This window comes from Oncorhynchus mykiss, unplaced genomic scaffold, assembly GCF_013265735.2.
Source record: "Oncorhynchus mykiss isolate Arlee unplaced genomic scaffold, USDA_OmykA_1.1 un_scaffold_292, whole genome shotgun sequence".
Taxonomy (NCBI): Eukaryota; Metazoa; Chordata; class Actinopteri; order Salmoniformes; family Salmonidae; genus Oncorhynchus; species Oncorhynchus mykiss.
The window spans coordinates 215,421-230,526 of record NW_023493743.1 but is presented as its reverse complement, the minus strand read 5'-3'; the positions used below and the strand labels follow the sequence as shown (position 1 = coordinate 230,526).

At 40.8% G+C, this 15,106-nt stretch overlaps 7 non-coding genes across 7 annotated transcripts; all 7 read left to right on the top strand.

The window, feature by feature from the left end:
- Positions 1–2,934: 2,934 nt before the first annotated feature.
- trnas-aga lies at positions 2,935–3,016 on the top strand. The gene has a single exon. It is a non-coding gene; the product is annotated as a tRNA-Ser (tRNA).
- A 1,744-nt stretch (positions 3,017–4,760) lies between these two features.
- trnas-aga lies at positions 4,761–4,842 on the top strand. The gene has a single exon. It is a non-coding gene; the product is annotated as a tRNA-Ser (tRNA).
- A 1,735-nt stretch (positions 4,843–6,577) lies between these two features.
- trnas-aga lies at positions 6,578–6,659 on the top strand. Its single transcript has one exon. It is a non-coding gene; the product is annotated as a tRNA-Ser (tRNA).
- A 1,346-nt stretch (positions 6,660–8,005) lies between these two features.
- On the top strand, positions 8,006–8,088 carry trnal-cag. The gene has a single exon. It is a non-coding gene; the product is annotated as a tRNA-Leu (tRNA).
- A 306-nt stretch (positions 8,089–8,394) lies between these two features.
- On the top strand, positions 8,395–8,476 carry trnas-aga. Its single transcript has one exon. It is a non-coding gene; the product is annotated as a tRNA-Ser (tRNA).
- A 1,355-nt stretch (positions 8,477–9,831) lies between these two features.
- trnal-cag lies at positions 9,832–9,914 on the top strand. The gene has a single exon. It is a non-coding gene; the product is annotated as a tRNA-Leu (tRNA).
- A 306-nt stretch (positions 9,915–10,220) lies between these two features.
- trnas-aga lies at positions 10,221–10,302 on the top strand. The gene has a single exon. It is a non-coding gene; the product is annotated as a tRNA-Ser (tRNA).
- Positions 10,303–15,106: the final 4,804 nt, after the last annotated feature.

Sequence of the window (15,106 nt, the reverse complement as noted above, 5' to 3'; positions counted from 1 at the left end):
GTAAAATCCAGTTGAAAAATAAATGACTTAAGGTAACGTAAATGACACCTAGTTAATATGAGTAGTGAATAACTATCGTATTTTTAATATTCTGCAAAAACAGCTAGTTGATGAGAGGCTGAAAGAGAATTGCAAGAATCGCGCAATTTCACAGGCGGGCCCCAAACAGGCAAATAACAAAAATAATCTCGGAACGCAGAACTCGTCGGTCGTTGTTAGTGGATTGTATTGGCGGGAAGAACAAAAATATCGTCTGCAGGGTAATCAAAGTCGCCGCATCTAATGTCAAGTCACAGGTGAGCTGCCTTGTTAAACCCTAAAAATAAATAATAACACGATTGCGTTGAAATGACTCATTAAGCCATTTGTAAGGATTTCCCCCATGTGGACCTGTTGTCACTCTTACCCTGATGGTTGCTGATATTTCCAGACACTTTTTCAGTCTTATCTGAGGAATTTTATCATTTATATCAGAATGGCCATATTCTGATGCCAGTTTAGCGCTCATTCAATGACGATTTACTACTCTTTCCCATTGAAGGCCATATTGAGGTTAAATCAATGACTGGACTTTTTAATTTATAAAAACAAATGACTATTGAAAGTGCAAGTCAGTATCGTGCATAGTTGTTCTGGTCTCTGTGGTGATTTTAGAGCGTTGTTCATATTTCTACTTTTACCGCATACACTTTCACCCGATACCCAGTTAATGTGCTGTAGTCTGGATGGCCGAGCGGTCTAAGGCGCTGCGTTCAGGTCGCAGTCTCCCATGGAGGCGTGGGTTCAAATCCCACTTCTGACTGTTTTTTAGTGCCTCTCAGGAGTCATGCTGCTCAGCAGTAATAATAAGAATGATGAAATAACAACTTCACACAGTGAAATAAGAATTCATAATAAACACTCTCAAATGCAGACCTTCTGGAGCTGAGCAAAGATCAAGGTTAAATAAGAAAACAGCTGGACTTAATAACAAATGAATGAGGGGAACATTTTGTGTTATTGCATTATAATGAGTTACTGCATTATCTTTCAGTTGTTAAATTTCACTTTCTGTAGGCTATGCCTGTTGGCCCATTCACTCCTAACAAGCATGTTTTCTTCTGTCAACGTTGTCGTGGCCGAGTGGTTAAGGCGATGGACTAGAAATCCATTAGGATCTTCCTGCGCAGTTTCAAATCCTGCTGACAACGAAAATGCATTTTTTTGACCCCTCCGGAGGTTGAAGTTTAGTCGTGTTTCTTATACCAATCGCATCCTCTCAGATCTCCGCAAGTACATAGGGATTAGTTGTCCATTTGGGATAGGACTGCAGGCCATCTGTCCCACTTCACACCTTTACACACCTGGTTATCCAGCCTTCTAGCTCTATAGGCCACAGTAGCATAGGTTACAGGTTTGTAGTCAAGCCACAGATTTCAGGTGAGATCCCATGATACACTCAACAATACAACAACACGATTCTCATGAATAACCATGAAGCCATTTGCTAAGATTTCCCCCATTTTGACATGTGGAAACCTGTTGTCACTCTTACCCTGACGGGAAGCTCCAGACACTTTTTTGGTCCTATCTGAGGCATTTTTAAATTCATGTCAAATTGGCCATATTCTGAAGACACTCTTAGGCTGCAGGGTAATCGAACTGGCCACATCTAAAGTCAAGCCACAGGTAACAGGTGAGAAACCTTGTTAAACCCTAAAAGAAAAAGAAAAAACTTGATTGCATTGAAAATAACCATTAAGTCATTCAGGTCGCAGACTCCCCTATAGGCATGGTTTGAAACCCCCTCCTGACAATTTTTTAGCGCCTGCATGTCATGCACCTTTGTAAAATCCAGTTGAAAAATAAATGACTTAAGGTAACGTAAATGACACCTAGTTAATATGAGTAGTGAATAACTATCGTATTTTTAATATTCTGCAAAAACAGCTAGTTGATGAGAGGCTGAAAGAGAATTGCAAGAATCGCGCAATTTCACAGGCGGGCCCCAAACAGGCAAATAACAAAAATAATCTCGGAACGCAGAACTCGTCGGTCGTTGTCAGTGGATTGTATTGGCGGGAAGAACAAAAATATTGTCTGCAGGGTAATCAAAGTCGCCGCATCTAATGTCAAGTCACAGGTGAGCTGCCTTGTTAAACCCTAAAAATAAATAATAACACGATTGCGTTGAAATGACTCATTAAGCCATTTGTAAGGATTTCCCCAATGTGGACCTGTTGTCACTCTTACCCTGATGGTTGCTGATATTTCCAGACACTTTTTCAGTCTTATCTGAGCAATTGTATCATTTATATCAGAATGGCCATATTCTGATGCCAGTTTAGCGCTCATTCAATGACGATTTACTACTCTTTCCCATTGAAGGCCATATTGAGGTTAAATCAATGACTGGACTTTTTAATTTATAAAAACAAATGACTATTGAAAGTGCAAGTCAGTATCGTGCATAGTTGTTCTGGTCTCTGTGGTGATTTTAGAGCGTTGTTCATATTTCTACTTTTACCGCATACACTTTAACCCGATACCCAGTTACTGTGCTGTAGTCAGGATGGCCGAGCGGTCTAAGGCGCTGTGTTCAGTTTGCAGTCTCCCATGGAGGCGTGGGTTCAAATCCCACTTCTGACAGTTTTTTAGTGCCTCTCAGGAGTCATGCTGCTCAGCAGTAATAATAAGAATGATGAAATAACAACTTCACACAGTGAAATAACAATTCATAATAAACACTCTCAAATGCAGAACTTCTGGAGCTCAGCAAAGATCAAGGCTAAATAAGAAAACAGCTGGACTTAATAACAAATGAATGAGGGGAACATTTTGTGTTATTGCATTATAATGAGTTACTGCATTATCTTTCAGTTGTTAAATTTCACTTTCTGTAGGCTATGCCTGTTGGCCCATTCACTCCTAACAAGCTTGTTTTCCTCTGTCAACGTTGTCGTGGCCGAGTGGTTAAGGCGATGGACTAGAAATCCATTAGGATCTTCCTGCGCAGGTTCAAATCCTGCTGACAACGAAAATGCATTTTTTTGACCCCTCCGGAGGTTGAAGTTTAGTCGTGTTTCTTATACCAATCGCATCCTCTCAGATCTCCGCAAGTACATAGGGATTAGTTGTCCATTTGGGATAGGACTGCAGGCCATCTGTCCCACTTCACACCTTTACACACCTGGTTATCCAGCCTTCTAGCTCTATAGGCCACAGTAGCATAGGTTACAGGTTTGTAGTCAAGCCACAGATTTCAGGTGAGATCCCATGATACACTCAACAATACAACAACACGATTCTCATGAATAACCATGAAGCCATTTGCTAAGATTTCCCCCATTTTGACATGTGGAAACCTGTTGTCACTCTTACCCTGACGGGAAGCTCCAGACACTTTTTTGGTCCTATCTGAGGCATTTTTAAATTCATGTCAAATTGGCCATATTCTGAAGACACTCTTAGGCTGCAGGGTAATCGAACTGGCCACATCTAAAGTCAAGCCACAGGTAACAGGTGAGAAACCTTGTTAAACCCTAAAAGAAAAAGAAAAAACTTGATTGCATTGAAAATAACCATTAAGTCATTCAGGTCGCAGACTCCCCTATAGGCATGGTTTGAAACCCCCTCCTGACAATTTTTTAGCGCCTGCATGTCATGCACCTTTGTAAAATCCAGTTGAAAAATAAATGACTTAAGGTAACGTAAATGACACCTAGTTAATATGAGTAGTGAATAACTATCGTATTTTTAATATTCTGCAAAAACAGCTAGTTGATGAGAGGCTGAAAGAGAATTGCAAGAATCGCGCAATTTCACAGGCGGGCCCCAAACAGGCAAATAACAAAAATAATCTCGGAACGCAGAACTCGTCGGTCGTTGTCAGTGGATTGTATTGGCGGGAAGAACAAAAATATTGTCTGCAGGGTAATCAAAGTCGCCGCATCTAATGTCAAGTCACAGGTGAGCTGCCTTGTTAAACCCTAAAAATAAATAATAACACGATTGCGTTGAAATGACTCATTAAGCCATTTGTAAGGATTTCCCCAATGTGGACCTGTTGTCACTCTTACCCTGATGGTTGCTGATATTTCCAGACACTTTTTCAGTCTTATCTGAGCAATTGTATCATTTATATCAGAATGGCCATATTCTGATGCCAGTTTAGCGCTCATTCAATGACGATTTACTACTCTTTCCCATTGAAGGCCATATTGAGGTTAAATCAATGACTGGACTTTTTAATTTATAAAAACAAATGACTATTGAAAGTGCAAGTCAGTATCGTGCATAGTTGTTCTGGTCTCTGTGGTGATTTTAGAGCGTTGTTCATATTTCTACTTTTACCGCATACACTTTAACCCGATACCCAGTTACTGTGCTGTAGTCAGGATGGCCGAGCGGTCTAAGGCGCTGTGTTCAGTTTGCAGTCTCCCATGGAGGCGTGGGTTCAAATCCCACTTCTGACAGTTTTTTAGTGCCTCTCAGGAGTCATGCTGCTCAGCAGTAATAATAAGAATGATGAAATAACAACTTCACACAGTGAAATAACAATTCATAATAAACACTCTCAAATGCAGAACTTCTGGAGCTCAGCAAAGATCAAGGCTAAATAAGAAAACAGCTGGACTTAATAACAAATGAATGAGGGGAACATTTTGTGTTATTGCATTATAATGAGTTACTGCATTATCTTTCAGTTGTTAAATTTCACTTTCTGTAGGCTATGCCTGTTGGCCCATTCACTCCTAACAAGCTTATTTTCCTCTGTCAACGTTGTCGTGGCCGAGTGGTTAAGGCGATGGACTAGAAATCCATTAGGATCTTCCTGCGCAGGTTCAAATCCTGCTGACAACGAAAATGCATTTTTTTGACCCCTCCGGAGGTTGAAGTTTAGTCGTGTTTCTTATACCAATCGCATCCTCTCAGATCTCCGCAAGTACATAGGGATTAGTTGTCCATTTGGGATAGGACTGCAGGCCATCTGTCCCACTTCACACCTTTACACACCTGGTTATCCAGCCTTCTAGCTCTATAGGCCACAGTAGCATAGGTTACAGGTTTGTAGTCAAGCCACAGATTTCAGGTGAGATCCCATGATACACTCAACAATACAACAACACGATTCTCATGAATAACCATGAAGCCATTTGCTAAGATTTCCCCCATTTTGACATGTGGAAACCTGTTGTCACTCTTACCCTGACGGGAAGCTCCAGACACTTTTTTGGTCCTATCTGAGGCATTTTTAAATTCATGTCAAATTGGCCATATTCTGAAGACACTCTTAGGCTGCAGGGTAATCGAACTGGCCACATCTAAAGTCAAGCCACAGGTAACAGGTGAGAAACCTTGTTAAACCCTAAAAGAAAAAGAAAAAACTCGATTGCATTGAAAATAACCATTAAGTCATTCAGGTCGCAGACTCCCCTATAGGCATGGTTTGAAACCCCCTCCTGACAATTTTTTAGCGCCTGCACCTTTGTAAAATCCAGTTGAAAAATAAATGACTTAAGGTAACGTAAATGACACCTAGTTAATATGAGTAGTGAATAACTATCGTATTTTTAATATTCTGCAAAAACAGCTAGTTGATGAGAGGCTGAAAGAGAATTGCAAGAATCGCGCAATTTCACAGGCGGGCCCCAAACAGGCAAATAACAAAAATAATCTCGGAACGCAGAACTCGTCGGTCGTTGTCAGTGGATTGTATTGGCGGGAAGAACAAAAATATTGTCTGCAGGGTAATCAAAGTCGCCGCATCTAATGTCAAGTCACAGGTGAGCTGCCTTGTTAAACCCTAAAAATAAATAATAACACGATTGCGTTGAAATGACTCATTAAGCCATTTGTAAGGATTTCCCCAATGTGGACCTGTTGTCACTCTTACCCTGATGGTTGCTGATATTTCCAGACACTTTTTCAGTCTTATCTGAGCAATTGTATCATTTATATCAGAATGGCCATATTCTGATGCCAGTTTAGCGCTCATTCAATGACGATTTACTACTCTTTCCCATTGAAGGCCATATTGAGGTTAAATCAATGACTGGACTTTTTAATTTATAAAAACAAATGACTATTGAAAGTGCAAGTCAGTATCGTGCATAGTTGTTCTGGTCTCTGTGGTGATTTTACAGAGTTGTTCATATTTCTACTTTTACCGCATACACTTTAACCCGATACCCAGTTACTGTGCTGTAGTCAGGATGGCCGAGCGGTCTAAGGCGCTGCGTTCAGTTCGCAGTCTCCCATGGAGGCGTGGGTTCAAATACCACTTCTGACAGTTTTTTAGTGCCTCTCAGGAGTCATGCTGCTCAGCAGTAATAATAAGAATGATGAAATAACAACTTCACACAGTGAAATAACAATTCATAATAAACACTCTCAAATGCAGACCTTCTGGAGCTGAGCAAAGATCAAGGTTAAATAAGAAAACAGCTGGACTTAATAACAAATGAATGAGGGGAACATTTTGTGTTATTGCATTATAATGAGTTACTGCATTATCTTTCAGTTGTTAAATTTCACTTTCTGTAGGCTATGCCTGTTGGCCCATTCACTCCTAACAAGCTTGTTTTCCTCTGTCAACGTTGTCGTGGCCGAGTGGTTAAGGCGATGGACTAGAAATCCATTAGGATCTTCCTGCGCAGGTTCAAATCCTGCTGACAACGAAAATGCATTTTTTTGACCCCTCCGGAGGTTGAAGTTTAGTCGTGTTTCTTATACCAATCGCATCCTCTCAGATCTCCGCAAGTACATAGGGATTAGTTGTCCATTTGGGATAGGACTGCAGGCCATCTGTCCCACTTCACACCTTTACACACCTGGTTATCCAGCCTTCTAGCTCTATAGGCCACAGTAGCATAGGTTACAGGTTTGTAGTCAAGCCACAGATTTCAGGTGAGATCCCATGATACACTCAACAATACAACAACACGATTCTCATGAATAACCATGAAGCCATTTGCTAAGATTTCCCCCATTTTGACATGTGGAAACCTGTTGTCACTCTTACCCTGACGGGAAGCTCCAGACACTTTTTTGGTCCTATCTGAGGCATTTTTAAATTCATGTCAAATTGGCCATATTCTGAAGACACTCTTAGGCTGCAGGGTAATCGAACTGGCCACATCTAAAGTCAAGCCACAGGTAACAGGTGAGAAACCTTGTTAAACCCTAAAAGAAAAAGAAAAAACTCGATTGCATTGAAAATAACCATTAAGTCATTCAGGTCGCAGACTCCCCTATAGGCATGGTTTGAAACCCCCTCCTGACAATTTTTTAGCGCCTGCACCTTTGTAAAATCCAGTTGAAAAATAAATGACTTAAGGTAACGTAAATTACACCTAGTTAATATGAGTAGTGAATAACTATCGTATTTTTAATATTCTGCAAAAACAGCTAGTTGATGAGAGGCTGAAAGAGAATTGCAAGAATCGCGCAATTTCACAGGCGGGCCCCAAACAGGCAAATAACAAAAATAATCTCGGAACGCAGAACTCGTCGGTCGTTGTCAGTGGATTGTATTGGCGGGAAGAACAAAAATATCGTCTGCAGGGTAATCAAAGTCGCCGCATCTAATGTCAAGTCACAGGTGAGCTGCCTTGTTAAACCCTAAAAATAAATAATAACACGATTGCGTTGAAATGACTCATTAAGCCATTTGTAAGGATTTCCCCCATGTGGACCTGTTGTCACTCTTACCCTGATGGTTGCTGATATTTCCAGACACTTTTTCAGTCTTATCTGAGGAATTTTATCATTTATATCAGAATGGCCATATTCTGATGCCAGTTTAGCGCTCATTCAATGACGATTTACTACTCTTTCCCATTGAAGGCCATATTGAGGTTAAATCAATGACTGGACTTTTTAATTTATAAAAACAAATGACTATTGAAAGTGCAAGTCAGTATCGTGCATTGTTGTTCTGGTCTCTGTGGTGATTTTAGAGCGTTGTTCATATTTCTACTTTTACCGCATACACTTTAACCCGATACCCAGTTACTGGGCCGTAGTCAGGATGGCCGAGCGGTCTAAGGCGCTGCGTTCAGGTCGCAGTCTCCCATGGAGGCGTGGGTTCAAATCCCACTTCTGACAGTTTTTTAGTGCCTCTCAGGAGTCATGCTGCTCAGCAGTAATAATAAGAATGATGAAATAACAACTTCACACAGTGAAATAACAATTCATAATAAACACTCTCAAATGCAGACCTTCTGGAGCTGAGCAAAGATCAAGGTTAAATAAGAAAACAGCTGGACTTAATAACAAATGAATGAGGGGAACATTTTGTGTTATTGCATTATAATGAGTTACTGCATTATCTTTCAGTTGTTAAATTTCACTTTCTGTAGGCTATGCCTGTTGGCCCATTCACTCCTAACAAGCTTGCTTTCTTCTGTCAACGTTGTCGTGGCCGAGTGGTTAAGGCGATGGACTAGAAATCCATTAGGATCTTCCTGCGCAGGTTCAAATCCTGCCGACAACGAAAATGCATTTTTTTGACCCCTCCGGAGGTTGAAGTTTAGTCGTGTTTCTTATACCAATCGCATCCTCTCAGATCTCCGCAAGTACATAGGGATTAGTTGTCCATTTGGGATAGGACTGCAGGCCATCTGTCCCACTTCACACCTTTACACACCTGGTTATCCAGCCTTCTAGCTCTATAGGCCACAGTAGCATAGGTTACAGGTTTGTAGTCAAGCCACAGATTTCAGGTGAGATTCCATGATACACTCAACAATACAACAACACGATTCTCATGAATAACCATGAAGCCATTTGCTAAGATTTCCCCCATTTTGACATGTGGAAACCTGTTGTCACTCTTACCTTGACGGGAAGCTCCAGACACTTTTTTGGTCCTAACTGAGGCATTTTTAAATTCATGTCAAATTGGCCATATTCTGAAGACACTCTTAGGCTGCAGGGTAATCGAACTGGCCACATCTAAAGTCAAGCCACAGGTAACAGGTGAGAAACCTTGTTAAACCCTAAAAGAAAAAGAAAAAACTCGATTGCATTGAAAATAACCATTAAGTCATTCAGGTCGCAGACTCCCCTATAGGCATGGTTTGAAACCCCCTCCTGACAATTTTTTAGCGCCTGCATGTCATGCACCTTTGTAAAATCCAGTTGAAAAATAAATGACTTAAGGTAACGTAAATGACACCTAGTTAATATGAGTAGTGAATAACTATCGTATTTTTAATATTCTGCAAAAACAGCTAGTTGATGAGAGGCTGAAAGAGAATTGCAAGAATCGCGCAATTTCACAGGCGGGCCCCAAACAGGCAAATAACAAAATTAATCTCGGAACGCAGAACTCGTCGGTCGTTGTCAGTGGATTGTATTGGCGGGAAGAACAAAAATATCGTCTGCAGGGTAATCAAAGTCGCCGCATCTAATGTCAAGTCACAGGTGAGCTGCCTTGTTAAACCCTAAAAATAAATAATAACACGATTGCGTTGAAATGACTCATTAAGCCATTTGTAAGGATTTCCCCCATGTGGACCTGTTGTCACTCTTACCCTGATGGTTGCTGATATTTCCAGACACTTTTTCAGTCTTATCTGAGGAATTTTATAATTTATATCAGAATGGCCATATTCTGATGCCAGTTTAGCTCTCATTCAATGACGATTTACTACTCTTTCCCATTGAAGGCCATATTGAGGTTAAATCAATGACTGGACTTTTTAATTTATAAAAACAAATGACTATTGAAAGTGCAAGTCAGTATCGTGCATTGTTGTTCTGGTCTCTGTGGTGATTTTAGAGCGTTGTTCATATTTCTACTTTTACCGCATACACTTTAACCCGATACCCAGTTACTGTGCTGTAGTCAGGATGGCCGAGCGGTCTAAGGCGCTGCGTTCAGGTCGCAGTCTCCCATGGAGGCGTGGGTTCAAATCCCACTTCTGACAGTTTTTTAGTGCCTCTCAGGAGTCATGCTGCTCAGCAGTAATAATAAGAATGATGAAATAACAACTTCACACAGTGAAATAACAATTCATAATAAACACTCTCAAATGCAGACCTTCTGGAGCTGAGCAAAGATCAAGGTTAAATAAGAAAACAGCTGGACTTAATAACAAATGAATGAGGGGAACATTTTGTGTTATTGCATTATAATGAGTTACTGCATTATCTTTCAGTTGTTAAATTTCACTTTCTGTAGGCTATGCCTGTTGGCCCATTCACTCCTAACAAGCTTGCTTTCTTCTGTCAACGTTGTCGTGGCCGAGTGGTTAAGGCGATGGACTAGAAATCCATTAGGATCTTCCTGCGCAGGTTCAAATCCTGCCGACAACGAAAATGCATTTTTTTGACCCCTCCGGAGGTTGAAGTTTAGTCGTGTTTCTTATACCAATCGCATCCTCTCAGATCTCCGCAAGTACATAGGGATTAGTTGTCCATTTGGGATAGGACTGCAGGCCATCTGTCCCACTTCACACCTTTACACACCTGGTTATCCAGCCTTCTAGCTCTATAGGCCACAGTAGCATAGGTTACAGGTTTGTAGTCAAGCCACAGATTTCAGGTGAGATTCCATGATACACTCAACAATACAACAACACGATTCTCATGAATAACCATGAAGCCATTTGCTAAGATTTCCCCCATTTTGACATGTGGAAACCTGTTGTCACTCTTACCCTGACGGGAAGCTCCAGACACTTTTTTGGTCCTAACTGAGGCATTTTTAAATTCATGTCAAATTGGCCATATTCTGAAGACACTCTTAGGCTGCAGGGTAATCGAACTGGCCACATCTAAAGTCAAGCCACAGGTAACAGGTGAGAAACCTTGTTAAACCCTAAAAGAAAAAGAAATAATTTGATTGCATTGAAAATAACCATTAAGTCATTCAGGTCGCAGACTCCCCTATAGGCATGGTTTGAAACCCCCTCCTGACAATTTTTTAGCGCCTGCATGTCATGCACCTTTGTAAAATCCAGTTGAAAAATAAATGACTTAAGGTAACGTAAATGACACCTAGTTAATATGAGTAGTGAATAACTATCGTATTTTTAATATTCTGCAAAAACAGCTAGTTGATGAGAGGCTGAAATAGAATTGCAAGAATCGCGCAATTTCACAGGCGGGCCCCAAACAGGCAAATAACAAAAATAATCTCGGAACGCAGAACTCGTCGGTCGTTGTCAGTGGATTGTATTGGCGGGAAGAACAAAAATATCGTCTGCAGGGTAATCAAAGTCGCCGCATCTAATGTCAAGTCACAGGTGAGCTGCCTTGTTAAACCCTAAAAATAAATAATAACACGATTGCGTTGAAATGACTCATTAAGCCATTTGTAAGGATTGAATGAGGGGAACATGTGGACCTGTTGTCACTCTTACCCTGATGGTTGCTGATATTTCCAGACACTTTTTCAGTCTTATCTGAGGAATTTTATCATTTATATCAGAATGGCCATATTCTGATGCCAGTTTAGCGCTCATTCAATGGCGATTTACTACTCTTTCCCATTGAAGGCCATATTGAGGTTAAATCAATGACTGGACTTTTTAATTTATAAAAACAAATGACTATTGAAAGTGCAAGTCAGTATCGTGCATAGTTGTTCTGGTCTCTGTGGTGATTTTAGAGCGTTGTTCATATTTCTACTTTTACCGCATACACTTTAACCCGATACCCAGTTACTGTGCTGTAGTCAGGATGGCCGAGCGGTCTAAGGCGCTGCGTTCAGGTCGCAGTCTCCCATGGAGGCGTGTGTTCAAATCCCACTTCTGACAGTTTTTTAGTGTCTCTCAGGAGCCATGCTGCTCAGCAGTAATAATAAGAATGATGAAATAACAACTTCACACAGTGAAATAACAATTCATAATAAACACTCTCAAATGCAGACCTTCTGGAGCTGAGCAAAGATCAAGGTTAAATAAGAAAACAGCTGGACTTAATAACAAATGAATGAGGGGAACATTTTGTGTTATTGCATTATAATGAGTTACTGCATTATCTTTCAGTTGTTAAATTTCACTTTCTGTAGGCTATGCCTGTTGGCCCATTCACTCCTAACAAGGCTGTTTTCTTCTGTCAACGTTGTCGTGGCCGAGTGGTTAAGGCGATGGACTAGATATCCATTAGGATCTTCCTGCGCAGGTTCAAATCCTGCCGACAACGAAAATGCTTTTTTTTGACCCCTCCGGAGGTTGAAGTTTAGTCGTGTTTCTTATACCAATCGCATCCTCTCAGATCTCCGCAAGTACATAGGGATTAGTTGTCCATTTGGGATAGGACTGCAGGCCATCTGTCCCACTTCACACCTTTACACACCTGGTTATCCAGCCTTCTAGCTCTATAGGCCACAGTAGCATAGGTTACAGGTTTGTAGTCAAGCCACAGATTTCAGGTGAGATCCCATGATACACTCAACAATACAACAACACAATTCTCATGAATAACCATGAAGCCATTTGCTAAGATTTCCCCCATTTTGACATGTGGAAACCTGTTGTCACTCTTACCCTGACGGGAAGCTCCAGACACTTTTTTGGTCCTATCTGAGGCATTTTTAAATTCATGTCAAATTGGCCATATTCTGAAGACACTCTTATAGTCTGCAGGGTTATCGAACTGGCCACATCTAAAGTCAAGCCACAGGTAACAGGTGAGAAACCTTGTTAAACCCTAAAAGAAAAAGAAAAAACTTGATTGCATTGAAAATAACCATTAAGTCATTCAGGTCGCAGACTCCCCTATAGGCATGGTTTGAAACCCCCTCCTGACAACTTTTTAGCGCCTGCATGTCATGCACCTTTGTAAAATCCAGTTGAAAAATAAATGACTTAAGGTAACGTAAATGACACCTAGTTAATATGAGTAGTGAACAACTATCGTATTTTTAATATTCTGCAAAAACAGCTAGTTGATGAGAGGCTGAAAGAGAATTGCAAGAATCGTGCAATTTCACAGGCGGGCCCCAAACAGGCAAATAACAAAAATAATCTTGGAACGCAGAACTCGTCGGTCGTTGTCAGTGGATTGTATTGGCGGGAAGAACAAAAATATCGTCTGCAGGGTAATCGAAGTCGCCGCATCTAATGTCAAGTCACAGGTGAGCTGCCTTGTTAAACCCTAAAAATAAATAATAACACGATTGCGTTGAAATGACCCATTAAGCCATTTGTAAGGATTTCCCCCATGTGGACCTGTTGTCACTCTTACCCTGATGGTTGCTGATATTTCCAGACACTTTTTCAGTCTTATCTGAGGAATTTTATCATTTATATCAGAATGGCCATATTCTGATGCCAGTTTAGCGCTCATTCAATGGCGATTTACTACTCTTTCCCATTGAAGGCCATATTGAGGTTAAATCAATGACTGGACTTTTTAATTTATAAAAACAAATGACTATTGAAAGTGCAAGTCAGTATCGTGCATAGTTGTTCTGGTCTCTGTGGTGATTTTAGAGCGTTGTTCATATTTCTACTTTTACCGCATACACTTTAACCCGATACCCAGTTACTGTGCTGTAGTGAGGATGGCCGAGCGGTCTAAGGCGCTGCGTTCAGGTCGCAGTCTCCCATGGAGGCGTGGGTTCAAATCCCACTTCTGACAGTTTTTTAGTGCCTCTCAGGAGTCATGCTGCTCAGCAGTAATAATAAGAATGATGAAATAACAACTTCACACAGTGAAATAACAATTCATAATAAACACTCTCAAATGCAGACCTTCTGGAGCTGAGCAAAGATCAAGGTTAAATAAGAAAACAGCTGGACTTAATAACAAATGAATGAGGGGAACATTTTGTGTTATTGCATTATAATGAGTTACTGCATTATCTTTCAGTTGTTAAATTTCACTTTCTGTAGGCTATGCCTGTTGGCCCATTCACTCCTAACAAGGCTGTTTTCTTCTGTCAACGTTGTCGTGGCCGAGTGGTTAAGGCGATGGACTAGATATCCATTAGGATCTTCCTGCGCAGGTTCAAATCCTGCCGACAACGAAAACGCATTTTTTTGACCACTCCGGAGGTTGAAGTTTAGTCGTGTTTCTTATACCAATCGCATCCTCTCAGATCTCCGCAAGTACATAGGGATTAGTTGTCCATTTGGGATAGGACTGCAGGTCATCTGTCCCACTTCACACCTTTACACACCTGGTTATCCAGCCTTCTAGCTCTATAGGCCACAGTAGCATAGGTTACAGGTTTGTAGTCAAGGCACAGATTTCAGGTGAGATCCCATGATACACTCAACAATACAACAACACGATTCTCATGAATAACCATTAAGCCATTTGCTAAGATTTCCCCCATTTTGACATGTGGAAACCTGTTGTCACTCTTACCCTGACGGGAAGCTCCAGACACTTTTTTGGTCCTATCTGAGGCATTTTTAAATTCATGTCAAATTGGCCATATTCTGAAGACACTCTTATAGTCTGCAGGGTTATCGAACTGGCCACATCTAAAGTCAAGCCACAGGTAACAGGTGAGAAACCTTGTTAAACCCTAAAAGAAAAAGAAAAAACTCGATTGCATTGAAAATAACCATTAAGTCATTCAGGTCGCAGACTCCCCTATAGGCATGGTTTGAAACCCCCTCCTGACAACTTTTTAGCGCCTGCATGTCATGCACCTTTGTAAAATCCAGTTGAAAAATAAATGACTTAAGGTAACGTAAATGACACCTAGTTAATATGAGTAGTGAACAACTATCGTATTTTTAATATTCTGCAAAAACAGCTAGTTGATGAGAGGCTGAAAGAGAATTGCAAGAATCGTGCAATTTCACAGGCGGGCCCCAAACAGGCAAATAACAAAAATAATCTTGGAACGCAGAACTCGTCGGTCGTTGTCAGTGGATTGTATTGGCGGGAAGAACAAAAATATCGTCTGCAGGGTAATCGAAGTCGCCGCATCTAATGTCAAGTCACAGGTGAGCTGCCTTGTTAAACCCTAAAAATAAATAATAACACGATTGCGATGAAATGACCCATTGCCATTTGTAAGGATTTCCCCCATGTGGACCTGTTGTCACTCTTACCCTGATGGTTGCTGATATTTCCAGACACTTTTTCAGTCTTATCTGAGGAATTTTATCATTTATATCAGAATGGCCATATTCTGATGCCAGTTTAGCGCTCA